This window comes from Pan paniscus, chromosome 20 (genome assembly GCF_029289425.2).
Source record: "Pan paniscus chromosome 20, NHGRI_mPanPan1-v2.0_pri, whole genome shotgun sequence".
NCBI lineage: Eukaryota > Metazoa > Chordata > Mammalia > Primates > Hominidae > Pan > Pan paniscus.
Window position 1 is genome coordinate 12,873,015 of NC_073269.2, and position 12,932 is coordinate 12,885,946.

Genomic DNA, 12,932 nt, shown 5'->3' on the forward strand with positions numbered 1-12,932 from the left:
AATTAGATGAGGTGGCATGCACCTGTAATCACAGCTACTCAGGAGGCTGAGGCAGGAGGATCACTTGAGCCCGGGAGCTGGAGGCTGCAGTGAGCTACAATGGTAACACTGCACTCCAGACTGGACAAAGACAAAGAGACCCTGTCTCAAGAAAAAGAAAGAAAGAAGAGAGAGAGAGAAAGAAGAAGAGGAAGAGGAAGAGGAAGAGGAAGCAGGAGGAGGAGGAGGAGAAGGAGGGGAGGGAGGGAAGGAAGGAAGGGAGGGAGGGAGGAAGGAAGGAAGGACCCACGCAGTGGCTCACACCTGTAATCCCAGCTCTCTGGGAGGCCAAGGTGGGAGGACCACCTGAGGTCAGGAGTTTGAGACCAGCCTGGCCAACATAGTGAAACCCCATCTCTAGTAACAATACAAAAATTAGCCTGGCATGGTTGTGCATGCCTTCAGTCCCAGCTACTTGGGAGGCTGAGGCAGGAGAATTGCTTGAACCCAGAAGGTGGAGTTTGCCCTGAGCCACGATCGTGCCACAGCACTCCAGCCTGGGCAACATGGCGAGACTGAGTCTCAAATAAAAAAACAAAAAAAGAGAAAAGAAAATAAAGCAACCAGGGGAATTCCTGGGGCACACAACTAAGACTATGTTCCTTCCTGCTCTAAACTCTCCCATGGCTCCCTATTACCCCCAAGATTAGATCAAAGTCTTTATTGAGACTCCCAAGGACTTTCTGTACTTCAGCTCTGGTTGTCTTGCAGCCTGATCTCTACCTGCTCTCGCTGCTTCTCACATCATTAACCTTGGGCCCTGAAGGTGCAGCTTCCAACTTCTGGGCCTTTGCACCTGCAGTCAGCTTTGCATAATTGCCTGACTGCCCCTGGCACATTCTTGTTCTTTGAGATTCAGCTTGAATGCCTCTGCTCTGGGAAGCATCCCTCTCCTTCAGACCCTCCCTCCCACCCCTACCCGGATCTAGGGGCCCAGGAGGCTTTGGGCTGGGAAGATTAAGAAGACGATGATGAATAAGTTGGTTCTAGCAGTTCCTTCCTTCCTTCCTTCCTTTTTCCTTCTTTCTTTCTTTTTCTTCTTTTTTTATTTTTCTTTTCCATTAAGCATTTAACCCCCTTGTACACAATTCACTCTTTTTAAAGAAAAAAACTGAGGCCGGGCACAGTGGCTCATGCCTGTAATCCCAGCACTTTGGGAGGCCGAGGTGGGTGAATCACAAGGTGAGGAGTTCAAGACCAGCCTGGCCAACATAGTGAAACCCCATCTCTACTAATAATACAAAAATTAGCCGGGCGTGGTGGCGTGTGCCTATAGTCCCAGCTACTCGGGAGCCTGAGGCAGGAGAATCGCTTGAACCTGTGAGGCGGAGGTTGCAGCAAGCTGAGATCACGCCACTGTACACCAGCCTGGGCGACAGTGTGAGACCCAGTCTCAAAAAAAAAAAAAAAGAAAAGAAAAAATTGAAATGTAAGGCTGTGTAAGATTTGTTTTGAAACTACACAGTGTCTTTTTTATTTTTATTTTTTTTGTATAGTTAATGCACTACTGATTGTGTCTTTAGATAGCCCTGTCCTGGTGATATTTTCAACAGCCACTAACCTTGCCTGGTATAATATGGGGGTTGTAAATTGCAATGGAAATTTAAAGCAGGTTCTTGGTGCACAGCACAAATTGGTTATATATGGGGATAGTAGGTTTTTTGGGTTTTTTGTTATTTTTTTTAAGACTGAGTCTCGCTCTGTTGCCCAGGCTGGAGTGCAGTGGCATGATCTCAGCTCACTGCAGTCTCTGCCTCCCAGGTTCAAGAGATTCTCCTGCCTCAGCATCCTGAGTAGCTGGGATTACAGGCACCCGCCACCACGCCCAGCTAATTTTTGTATTTTTGGTAGAGATGGGGTTTTCTCATGTTGGCCAGGCTAGTCTCAAACTCCTGACCTCAGGTGATCCGCCCACCTTGGCCTCCCAAAGTGCTGGGATTACAGGCACGAGCCTCCGTGCCTGGCCTAGGTTTATTTTCTTTCTTTTTTCTTTTTTTTTTTTTTTGTAGTCAGTGCACACGTATCACACATACACTGGGGTTTTACAAAATAAGAGACAAAGCTCTGAGTCAAATGCAAAAGTTTAGATGCTCACTCCATGGTCCTTTCCTCCAGGGAAGTCCCCACTCCCTGAGCCACCCCAGGGGACTCCTGGGCTGGAAAGAACTGAGAAACCCCAGGCCTCTTGCTCCTCCAGAGTTGCAGGGGGACAAGGCAGAAACCCCAAAGGTCCTGAGACCCTGAGCTTGGACACTGCCCCTCTTTTCCTGCAGCCTCTTCCTGTGTCCCCAGCCCTGCACTCCCATCCCCTCCCCCAACTCTGCTGGCCTAGCCCTGGCCTCCCTCCCGCCACTCATTTCCGGAGGATGCCCCAGCCTGTTGCAGACATGGGGGAAGTCCAGCCTAGTTGGAGATGTCACAAGGGGGTGGGGTTAGGGCTATTTCTTTCATTTTTTATTTTTTTATTTTTTTATTTTTTTTGAGATGGAGTCTCGCTCTGTCACCCAGGCTGGAGTGCAGTGGCACCATCTCGGCTCACTGCAACCTCTGCTTCCCGGGTTCAAGCAATTCTCCTGCCTTAACCTCCCGAGTAGCTGGGATTATGGGCACATGCCACCATGCCTGGCTAATTTTTTGTATTTTAGTAGAGATAGGGTTTCACCGTGTTGCCCAGGCTGGTATCGAACTCCTGAACTCAGGCAATCTGCCCACCTCAGCCTCCCAAAGTGCTAAGATTACAGGCATGAGCCACCGTGCCCAGTCAGGGCTGTCTTATGTCTAGTTCATACTCTAAATGTTCATACTTGACATGCCCCAGCCTATCTTCAGCCACCCGCCTCCACCGCCCAGCCCGGCAGCCCACATCCTCACTGACACGGATACCAGGCAGGCTTCCTTCAAGACCGCTGGTTTTGCCCGTTCTCAACTAGAGCCCATAGCCTTGCACAGACACACAGGCTTGCAGGGCCACTAACTCACTGCCAGACCTTGGGCAAGTCGCTCCACCTCCCTGATCCTGCCCTTCTGCATCTAAAAAGTGAAGTATTAAAGGAAAATGCATCTGTCTGCACGAAAGCAGAAACACAGCTCCTAGGTTCTGGTTCCAGCGGCTCACAGGCTGTGTGACTTTGGGCCAGTGTCCTAACCTCTCTGGGCTTCGGTTTCCTCACCTGTCAAAGAGGAATTAAGAGGACCCACCTCACAAGGCTGTTGCAGGATCAGATGAGTTCATTTCAAATAGTGTCTGCAGCCTGAGCAACTTAGTGGGACCCCATCTCTAACAAAATTTAAAATGTGGCATGAACCTGTAGTCCCAGCTACTTGGGAGGCTGAAGACGGCTTAAGCCTGAGAGCTGGAGGCTGCAGTGAGCTATGATTATGCCACTGTACTCCAGCCTGGGCAACAGAGCGAGACCCCGTCTTTTTGTGTGTGTGTGTGTGTGTGTGTGTGTGACAGAGTCTCACTCTGTCGCCCAGGCTGGAGTACAGTGGCATGAGAGATGAAACACACCCCAACCAGGTGTCTGCCTTGCAGCTGGGACTAGCTTCTCCCCATACTTCCTCCTGTCTTTACCCAAGGGGCCTTCAACTACCGTGCACCTCCCTTCTGAGCAGACACCGAGGACATCCCGTCTCCAGCCCAGACACACACTCTGAGCTTCCTCTATGTGCACCTCCCACAGCCCCCTGGAGATCTGCACCTTCTAACATCCAATGCCACATCTTCCCTCCAGATCTGCTTTCACCCTGTGCTCCCTGCCCAGAGATGGGCACCGAGCCAGGCCTGCCTGCCCAGCATAGTCCAGGCCTGGGGGGTAGACCTTCCTATCCTCTGCCTCCCCCTCCTCCCTTCCCCGGGTCCCCCAGACTCCAGACACCCTCATCTCGGAACCGGACTCTGTTTTGCTCTGTTCTCTCCACTCACCTCCCACCCTGCAGCCCTGGTCACTCTATTTTTTTTTTTTTTTTTTTTTTTTGAGACAGATTCTCACTCTGTCGCCCAGGCTGGAGTGCAGTGGCGCGATCTTGGCTCACTGCAAGCTCCGCCTCCCGGGTTCACACCATTCTCCTGCCTCAGCCTCCGGAGTAGCTGGGACTACAGGTGCCCACGACCACGCCTGGCTAATTTTTTGTATTTTTCGTAGAGACGGGGTGTCACCGTGTTAGCCAGGATGGTCTTGATCTCCTGACCTCGTGATCCACCCGCTTCGGCCTCCCAAAGTGCTGGGATTATAGGCATGAGCCACCACGCCTGGCTTATTTTTTATTTTTATTTTTTTGAGATGGAGTTTTGCTCTTGTTGCCCAGGCTGGACTGCAGTGGTGCGATCTCGGCTCACTGCAGTCTCCACCTCCCAGGTTCAACCGATTCTCTTGCCTCAGCCTCCCGAGTAGCTGGGATTACAGGAACCCTCCACCATGCCTGGCTAATTTTTGTATTTTTAGTAGAGATGAGGTTTCACCATGTTGGCCAGGCTAGTCTCCAACTCCTGACCTCAAGTGATCTGCCTGCCTCGGCCTCCCAAAGTGTTGGGATTACAGGCATGAGCCACTGCACCCGGCCTTGTTGTTTTTTTGAGACAGGGTCACCCATGCTGGAATGCAGTGGTACCATCATAGCCCACTGCATCCTACAACTCCTGTGCTCAATCGATCCTCCCACTTTAGCCTCCCAAGTAGCTGGGGCCGAAAGCACGTGCCACCAAGTCTGGTTTTGTTTGTTTGTTTGTTTGTTTGTTTTTGTAGAGATGGGGTCTCTCTATGTTGCCCAGGCTGGTCTCAAACTCCTGCCCTTAAGCAATCCTCCCACACTGGCTTCCCAAAGCATGGGAGTTACAGGCATGAGCCACACTACACCGGCCCAACTTTTGTTTCAATAGAGCCCCTTCTCTCCTCCACAGCTCCCCTTCACACTCACCCACCCCCTCAGCTGAGGGACACTTCCTCTTTGGGATCCTACTCATGCCTCAAACATCCTGTTCTCACCCACACCTCCCCATCAAACGCCCCCAGTACTGACCTGGATTGACCAAGGAGCCTGCTCATTAGCTTTGGCTCACTGATCCCAGAAAAGAAGCCCCCTCTAATTAAACATGCACGAGAACCCCAGAACAGAGGCAAAAAGCATTGATGGGAAAGAACTGTATCTTCTGGAAAGCACCAGTTATGACAATGAATCCATTCCATGCTGTAGTTAAAAAGATGCGGGCTATAATGGAGATTGCAAGCTAACTCTCAAAACCAAAAAAAGAAATAATTCATTGAAAGGTTTTTTTTTTGAAGGGAAGGCATTTTTTTCCTCTGCAAATTTGTATGCAATAGTTTACATTTAACTTTCCAGCATGATTCTAGAGAGTCAATTTTTGGAAAAATGAACACATTAAAAAAAAAATGCAGCCAGGCGCAGTGGCTCACGCCTGTAATCCCAGCACTTTGGGAGGCCGAGATGGGCGAATCACGAGGTCAGGAGATCGAGACCATCCTGGCTAACATGGTGAAAACCCGTCTCTAGTAAAAATACAAAAAATTAGCCAGGCGTGGTGGCGGGCGCCTGCAGTCCCAGCTACTCGGGAGACTGAGGCAGGAGAATGGCATGAACCCGGGAGGCGGAGCTTGCAGTGAGCCGAGATCAAGCCACTGCACTCCAGTCTGGGCGACAGAGCGAGACTCTGTCTCAAAAAAAAAAAAAAAATGCTTGTAGGTAGTGTAGTTTGAATTGTGTCCTCCAAGGAGATCTGTTAAAGCTGCGCACGTGTGAATTTAACCTTATTTAGAAACAGGGTCTTTGCAGTTGTAACCAAGTTAAGCTGAGGTTATCCTGGATTAAAGTGTGATATGATCCAATGATTGCTGGCCTTCTAAGAAGGTCACGCATGGCCTGACGTGGTGGCTTATGCCTGTGTCCCATCTACTCAGGAGGCTGAGGCGGGAGGATTATTTGAGCCCAGGAGGTCCTGGCTGCAGTAAGCTATGATCTCACCACCGCACTCCAGCCTGGGCCACAGAGCAAGACACTATCTCTGAAAAACAAAACAACAGAAAGAAAAGAAACAAAAAGCCGGCCAGGCGCAGTGGCTCATGCCTGTAATCCCAGCACTTTGGGAGGTGAAGGTGGGCGGATCACAAGATCAGGAGTTCGAGACCAGCCTGGCCAACATGGTGAAACCTGTCTCTACTAAAAATACAAAAAAAAATTAGCCGGGCATGGTGGCTCGTGCCTGTAATCCTAGCTACTCGGGAGGCTGAGCCAGGAGAATCCCTTGAACCCAGGAGGCGGAGCTTGCAGTGAGCCGAGATCGCGCCACTGGACTCCAGCCTGGGCGACAGAGCAAGACTCTGTCTCGAAAAAAAAAAAAAAAAAAAAAAAAAAAAGCCCTTCCCCACACTGAAATACACTCAAATTATTATTATTATTATTATTATTATTATTATTTTGAGACAGAGTCTCGCTCTGTCGCCCAGGCTGGAGTCCAGTGGCGCGATCTCGGCTAACTGTAAGCTCCGCCTCCTGGGTTCACGCCATTCTCCTGCCTCAGCCTCCCGAGTAGCTGGGACTACAGGCGCGCCCGCCACCACACCTGGCTAATTTTTTTGTATTTTTAGTAGAAATGGGGTTTCAACATGTTAGCAAGGATGGTCTCGATCTCCTGAACTCGTGATCCGTCCGCCTCAGCCTCCCAAAGTGCTGGGATTACAGGCATGAGCCACCGTGCCCGGCCTCAAATTATTTTTAATTTTTATTTTTCTTCAGACAAGAGTCTCACTCTGTCGCCCAGGCTGGAGTGCAGTGGTACAATCACAGCTCACAGCTCACTCCAGCATTGAACTCCTGGTCTCAAGCAATGCTCCCACCTCAGCCTCCCAGAGTGCTGGGATTACAGGTATGAGCCATGGGGCTTAGCTGCAAAGGCTTTTTTTGGGGTAGGTTGGGGGCTGATGTACAACTGAATGCACAGGAAAGGCCTTTCTAAGAATAAAATAAACATAAAAGTCACCAAAGGGCTGGGCATGGTGGCCCAGGCCTGTAATCCCAGCACTTTGGGAGGCTGAGGCAGGTGGATCACCTGAGGTCAGGAGTTTGAAACCAGCCTGACCAAAATGGTGAACCCTGTCTCTACTAAAAATGCAAAAATTAGCTGGGCATGGTGGTGCACGCCTATAATCTCAGCTACTTGGGAGGCTGAAGCAGGAGAATCTCCTGAATCCAGGAGGCAGAGGCTGCAATGAGCCAAGATCACACCACTGCACTCCAGTCTGGGTGACAGTGCAAGACTCCATCTCAAAAAAAAAAAAAAAAAAAAAAAAATGGAGGAAGAAGATTGCAGCTCACAGAATAAGAAGTAATTTCTTTAATACTAAAAAGAGCTTCTATATATATTTTACCACAGTAAAAGTAAAGAGGCTCTATAAACCAATAACAAAAAGGCTGTTGCCTGCAAAAAAAAACAAAACAAAAAAACAAAACAGAAAACGTTTCCAGGGAAAGACTAGAGGTCCATGTTTAAAAATGTTTTATTTTAAAGGCCAGACATGGTGGCTCATGGGAGGCTGAGGTGGGTGAATCACCTGAGGTCAGGAGTTCGAGACTAGCCTGGCCAACATGGTAAATCCGTCTCTACTAAAAATAGAAAAAATTAGCTAAGCATGGTGGCGGGCACCCGTAATCCCAGCTACTTGGGAGGCTGAGGCAGGAGAATCGCTTGAACTCGGCAGGTGGAGGTTGCAGTAAACCGAGATCACACCATTGCACTCCAGCCTGGGTGACAGAGCTAGACTCCATCTCAAAAAAACAAAAAGTTTTACTTTAGAGACAGGGTCTTGCTCTGTTGCCCAGTCTAGAGGGCACTGGTGCAATCATAGCTCACTGCAGCTGCAAACTCCTGACTCAAGTGATCCTCCTCCCTGAGCCTCCTGAGTAGCTGAGACTACAGGCATGAGCCACCACGTCTGGACAAGATCCACTTACAAATATATATATAGAAAGACAGAACCAGCCCGGGCGCAGTGGCTCACACCTGTAATCCCAGCGCTTTGGGAGGGCGAGGCGGGTGGATCACGAGGTCAGGAGATCGAGACCATCTTGGCTAACACGGTGAAACCCCGTCTCTACTAAAAAAAAAATACAAGAAATTAGCCGGGTGTGGTGGCAGGCGCCTGTAGTCCCAGCTACTCGGGAGGCTGAGGCAGGAGAATGGCGTGAACCTGGGAGGCGGAGCTTGCAGTGAGCTGAGATCGCGCCACTGCTCTCCAGCTGCCTGAACGAGAGTGCGAGACTCCGTCTCAAAAAAAAAGAAAGACAGAACCTAACTATTTCCCAGGCTCATCTCAAACTCCTGACCTCAAGCCATCCTCTGGCCTTGACCTCCCAAAGTGCTGGAATTACAGGCATGAGCCACCGTGCCTGGCTCTGAGATCCAGTTTTTAAACACAGAGAAGATGTTCAACCTCACTCGAAATAATAAAAATGCAGGCCAGGCGCGGTGGCTCATGCCTGTAATCCCAGCAGCTTGGAAGACCGAGGTGGGCAGATCACCTGAGGTCAGGAGTTCAAGACCATCCTGGCCAACATGGTGAAACCCCGTCTCTACTAAAAATACAAAAATTATCCGGGCATAATTTTTGTGGCAGGCGCCTGTAGTGCCAGCTACTTGGGAGGCTGAGGCAGGAGAATCGCTTGAACCAGGCAGGCGGAGGTTGCAGTGAGCCGAGATCATGCCATTGCACCCCAGGCTGGGGGACAAGAGAGAGACTTCGTCTCAAAAAAATAAATAAATAAATAAAATAAAAAATAAAAATGCAAATGAGAACTACATACTTTTAAACCTCTCAGTTAGCAAAGATTAGAATGTTTGATAACGTGTGGAGGATGAGTCCTTTGTGGAGAAACCTTTGGCAATAGTTATCCACGATACACCTGCTCACACCCTTTGACAAGTAATTCCACTTCTAGGAATTTACTGATGAGATCTGTTCATGCTGGGTTGACAATATGACCTCTACGGCAGGTTATTCATTTCCTCGTTGCTTGGATCAAAAACAACCGCCTAGACCAGGCGTGGTGGCTCAGGTCTGTAATCCCAGCATTTTGGGAGGCTGAGGCGGACAGATCATCTGAGGTCAGGAGTTCGAGACCAGCCTGACCAACATGGCAAAACCCCGTCTCTACTAAAACCACAATAATTAGCCGGGCTTGGTGGCAGGCACCTATGATCCCACCTACTGGGGAGGCTGAGGTGGGAGAATTACTTGAACTGGGGAGGCAGAGGTTGCAGTGAGCCGAGATCGTGCCACTGCACTCCAGCCTGGGTGACAAGAGCAAGACTCTGTCTCAAAAAATGCAACCAAACAACAACAACAACGAAAATCGCCCAGTCCATCAATAGGAAACTGATAAGCAAAGTCTGGCTCAACCGTGGCATCCTATGTAGCCGCTAAAAAGAACAATATGGGGACAGGTGCACTGCCTCCCACCTGTAATCACAGCATTTTGGGAGGCCAAAGTGGGAGGCTCACTTGAGGCCACAGGTTTGAGACCAGCCTGGGCAACACAGTGAGACCCCATCTCTACAAAACTTTAAAAAATTAGCTGGCCATGGTAGTGCACACTGCAGTCCCAGCTACCCAGGAGGCTGAGGTGGGAGGATCACTTGAGCCCAGGAGGTCGAGGCTGCAGTGAGCTATGATCACACCACTGCACTCCAGCCTGGGTGAAAGAATGAGACCCTATCTCTGAAAGAAAAGAAAAAGAAAAACGAAACGAAACAGAAAAAGAGCAAAGTGGTTCCCAAAGTATGCATATATCAAAAGATCACACTGTACCTGGTAAGTATATACAATTAATATTTGTCATATAAAAGAAGAACAAGATGGTGAGAACTGCTGAACTCTGTGAATGGATCAAAAACCTTCGACTTGAAAACTTGAAATAGGTAAATTGGATGGTATGAAAATTATATCTCTAAAGCTGTTACCAAGCAACCCAAAGTAAAACACTCACTTTCCCAAGAAAGAAAAAGGCAGGAAGGAGACCCCCATCTCTACAGAAAATAAATAAATACATAAATGAGCTAGGTGTAGTGGTGCATGCCTGTAGTCCCAGCTATTCTAGAGGCTGAGGCAGGAGGATCACTTGAGCCCAGGAGCTGTGGAGGCTGCTGTGAGCTATGATTGTGCCACTGCCCTCCAGCCTGGGTGACAGAGGGAGATCCTATCTCAAAAAAAGAAAGAGGCCGGGCGCGGCAGCTCACACCAGTAATCCCAGCACTTTGGGAGGCGGAGGCCGGCGGATCACAAGGTCAGGAGATCGAGACCATCCTGGCTAACACAGTGAAACTCTGTCTCTACTAAAAATACAAACAATTAGCTGGGCGTGGTAGCGGACGCCTGTAGTCCCAGCTACTCGGGAGGCTGAGGCAGGAGAATGGCGTGAACCCGGGAGGCAGAGCTTGCAGTGAGCCGAGATCACGCTACTGCACTCCAGCCTGGCGACAGAGTGAGACTCCGTCTCAAAAAAAAAAAAAAAAGCAAGCAAGAAAGAGGGAGATAGGGAAGGAAGGCAGGAAGGAAGGAAGGAAGGACGAAAAGAAGGAAAGAAAGAAAACGGGAATTCAGAGGGAAAGGGTGGGGAGGGAGGTGAGGGATAAAAGACCACATATCGGCCAGGCGCGGTTGCTCCTGCCTATAATCCCAACACTTTGGGAGGCCGAGGCGGGCGGATCACCTGAGGTTGGGAGTTCAACACCAGCCTGACCAACATGGAGAAACCCCATCTCCACTAAAAATACAAAAAAAATTAGCCAGGTGTGGTGGCGCTTGCCTGTAATCCCAGCTACTCAGGAGGCTGAGGCAGGAGAATCACTTGAGCCCAGGAGGCGGAGGTTGCAGTGAGCAGAGATGGCGCCACTGTACTCCAGCCTGGGCAACAAGAGTGAAACCCCATCTCAAAACACACACACACACACACACATATCGGGTACAGTGTATACTGCTCAGGTAACGGGTGCACCAAAGTCTCAGAAATCACCACTAATCAATTCTTCAGTGGTTATTTGCCCATGTAGCCAAAAACCACCTGTACCCCGAAAACTATTGAAATGTTTTTTAGAAAGGATATTTTGACACAAAGGGAAAAAAACCCAACTGCTTCCAGGGTTCCCCTAAAGTCCTCCCCATCGAGTCTAGGAGAGGGGATGGTGTCTTAAATAGGCGAGTGCTGGCACGGGCGCTTGTGGTAGCTGTGTGACCTTGGGCAAGTCATCTCATGTCTTGGTGTTGTACTTGAGCGAGTTAGAGAAAACGCCACACTTTGAGACAAATTAAGAGTCCGTTTATTTAGCTGGAGGCCAAGAGATGGCTAACGTTTAAAGTTTTCTCGGCCTTGAAGAAGGGACTAGATTTTCTTTTCTACTTTGGTTTAGAAAGGGGAGGGGGGGTCTAGTTAAAACAATTTTACAGAAGTAAAGTAGGCAAAAAAGTTAAAAGCATAAATGGTTATAGGAAAGTAAACAGTTCCAGGTGCAGGGGCTTTAAGACTATTGCAAAGTGATAGACGCGGGGCTTTGGGCGTTATCAATCAGACGAATTCCTGGGAACTGCAGATATTGCTCGCCCCAGTAACTTCTCGATTAATTGCATTCTTGGATGTGCTGGGAGTCAGCTTGCACAAGTTAAGTCTTTGAGGAAGAGGCTGCTAGTGAAAGAGCCAAGATGGAGTCTGTCTGGCTCTCTTGGCTAAGGGAGAGTCAATTCAGGTGGAAACAAGGCTAGGTGATTAAAGGAAAGGGAGAGTCTAAAAACAGGGTTAGTAAAAACAAGGTTGGGCATTACATTGGTAGGGTGACCAAGCGTCATGGTTTGCTTGGGACTGTCCTGACATTAGCCCTAAAAATTCCATGTCACGCGCATCCATGTGAAGAGACCGCCAAACAGGCTTTGTGTGAGCAATAAAGCTTTTCAATCACCTGGGTGCAGGCGGGCTGAGTCCAAAAAAGGAGTCAGCGAAGGAAGATGGGGTGAGGCTGTTTTATAGGATTTGGGTAGGTAGTGGAAAACTACAGTCAAAGGGGTTTGTTCTCTGGCAGGCAGGGGCGGAGGTCACAAGGTGCTCAGTGGGGGAGCTTCTGAGCCAGGCGAAGGAATTTCACAAGGTAATGTCATCAGTTAAGGCAGGACCCAGCCATTTTCACTTCTTTTGTGATTCTTCAGTTGCTTCAGGCCATCTAGAGATACACGTGCAGGCTTGGACTCGGAGGCTTGACATTCCGTGTTCCAGGAAATTCCTCAGTCCCCAGAACATAGGATAGCTGGTGACAATGCAGCTGGCTCCAGGTTTTGTTTTTGTGGTTTTGTCCTTTTTTTTTTTTTTTTGAGACGGAGTCTCGCTTTGTCACCCAGGCTGGAGGGCAGTGGTGCGATCTCACTGCAACCTCTGCCTCCTGGGTTCAAGCGATTTTCCTGCCTCAGCCTCCTGGGTAGCTGGGATTACAGGCATGAGCCACCGTGCCCAGCCAAGGTTTTTCTTCTCTGCTGAATGGAGATAATGGCAGGCAGAGCTAGGTTAAAAGCACCTCCTCCCAGTTCATCCACCTTGTGGCTGTGTGGCTTTGTGTAGCTTCCTGCACCACTCTGGGCTCATCTCTAAAATGGGATTTTTCTTTTTTTTTTTTTTTTCTTTGAGACAGGGTCTCACTCTATTACCCAGGCTGGAGTGCAGTGGTGCAATCATGGCTCACTGCGGCCTCGACCTCCTGGACTCAAGTAATCCTCCTGCCTCAGCCTTCCAAGTAGCTAGGACTACAGGTGCATGCCAGCTAATTCTTAAAGTTCTTTAGGCTGGACGTGGTGGCTCATGCCTGTAATCCCAGAACTTTGGGAGGCGGGCGGACTACCTGAGGT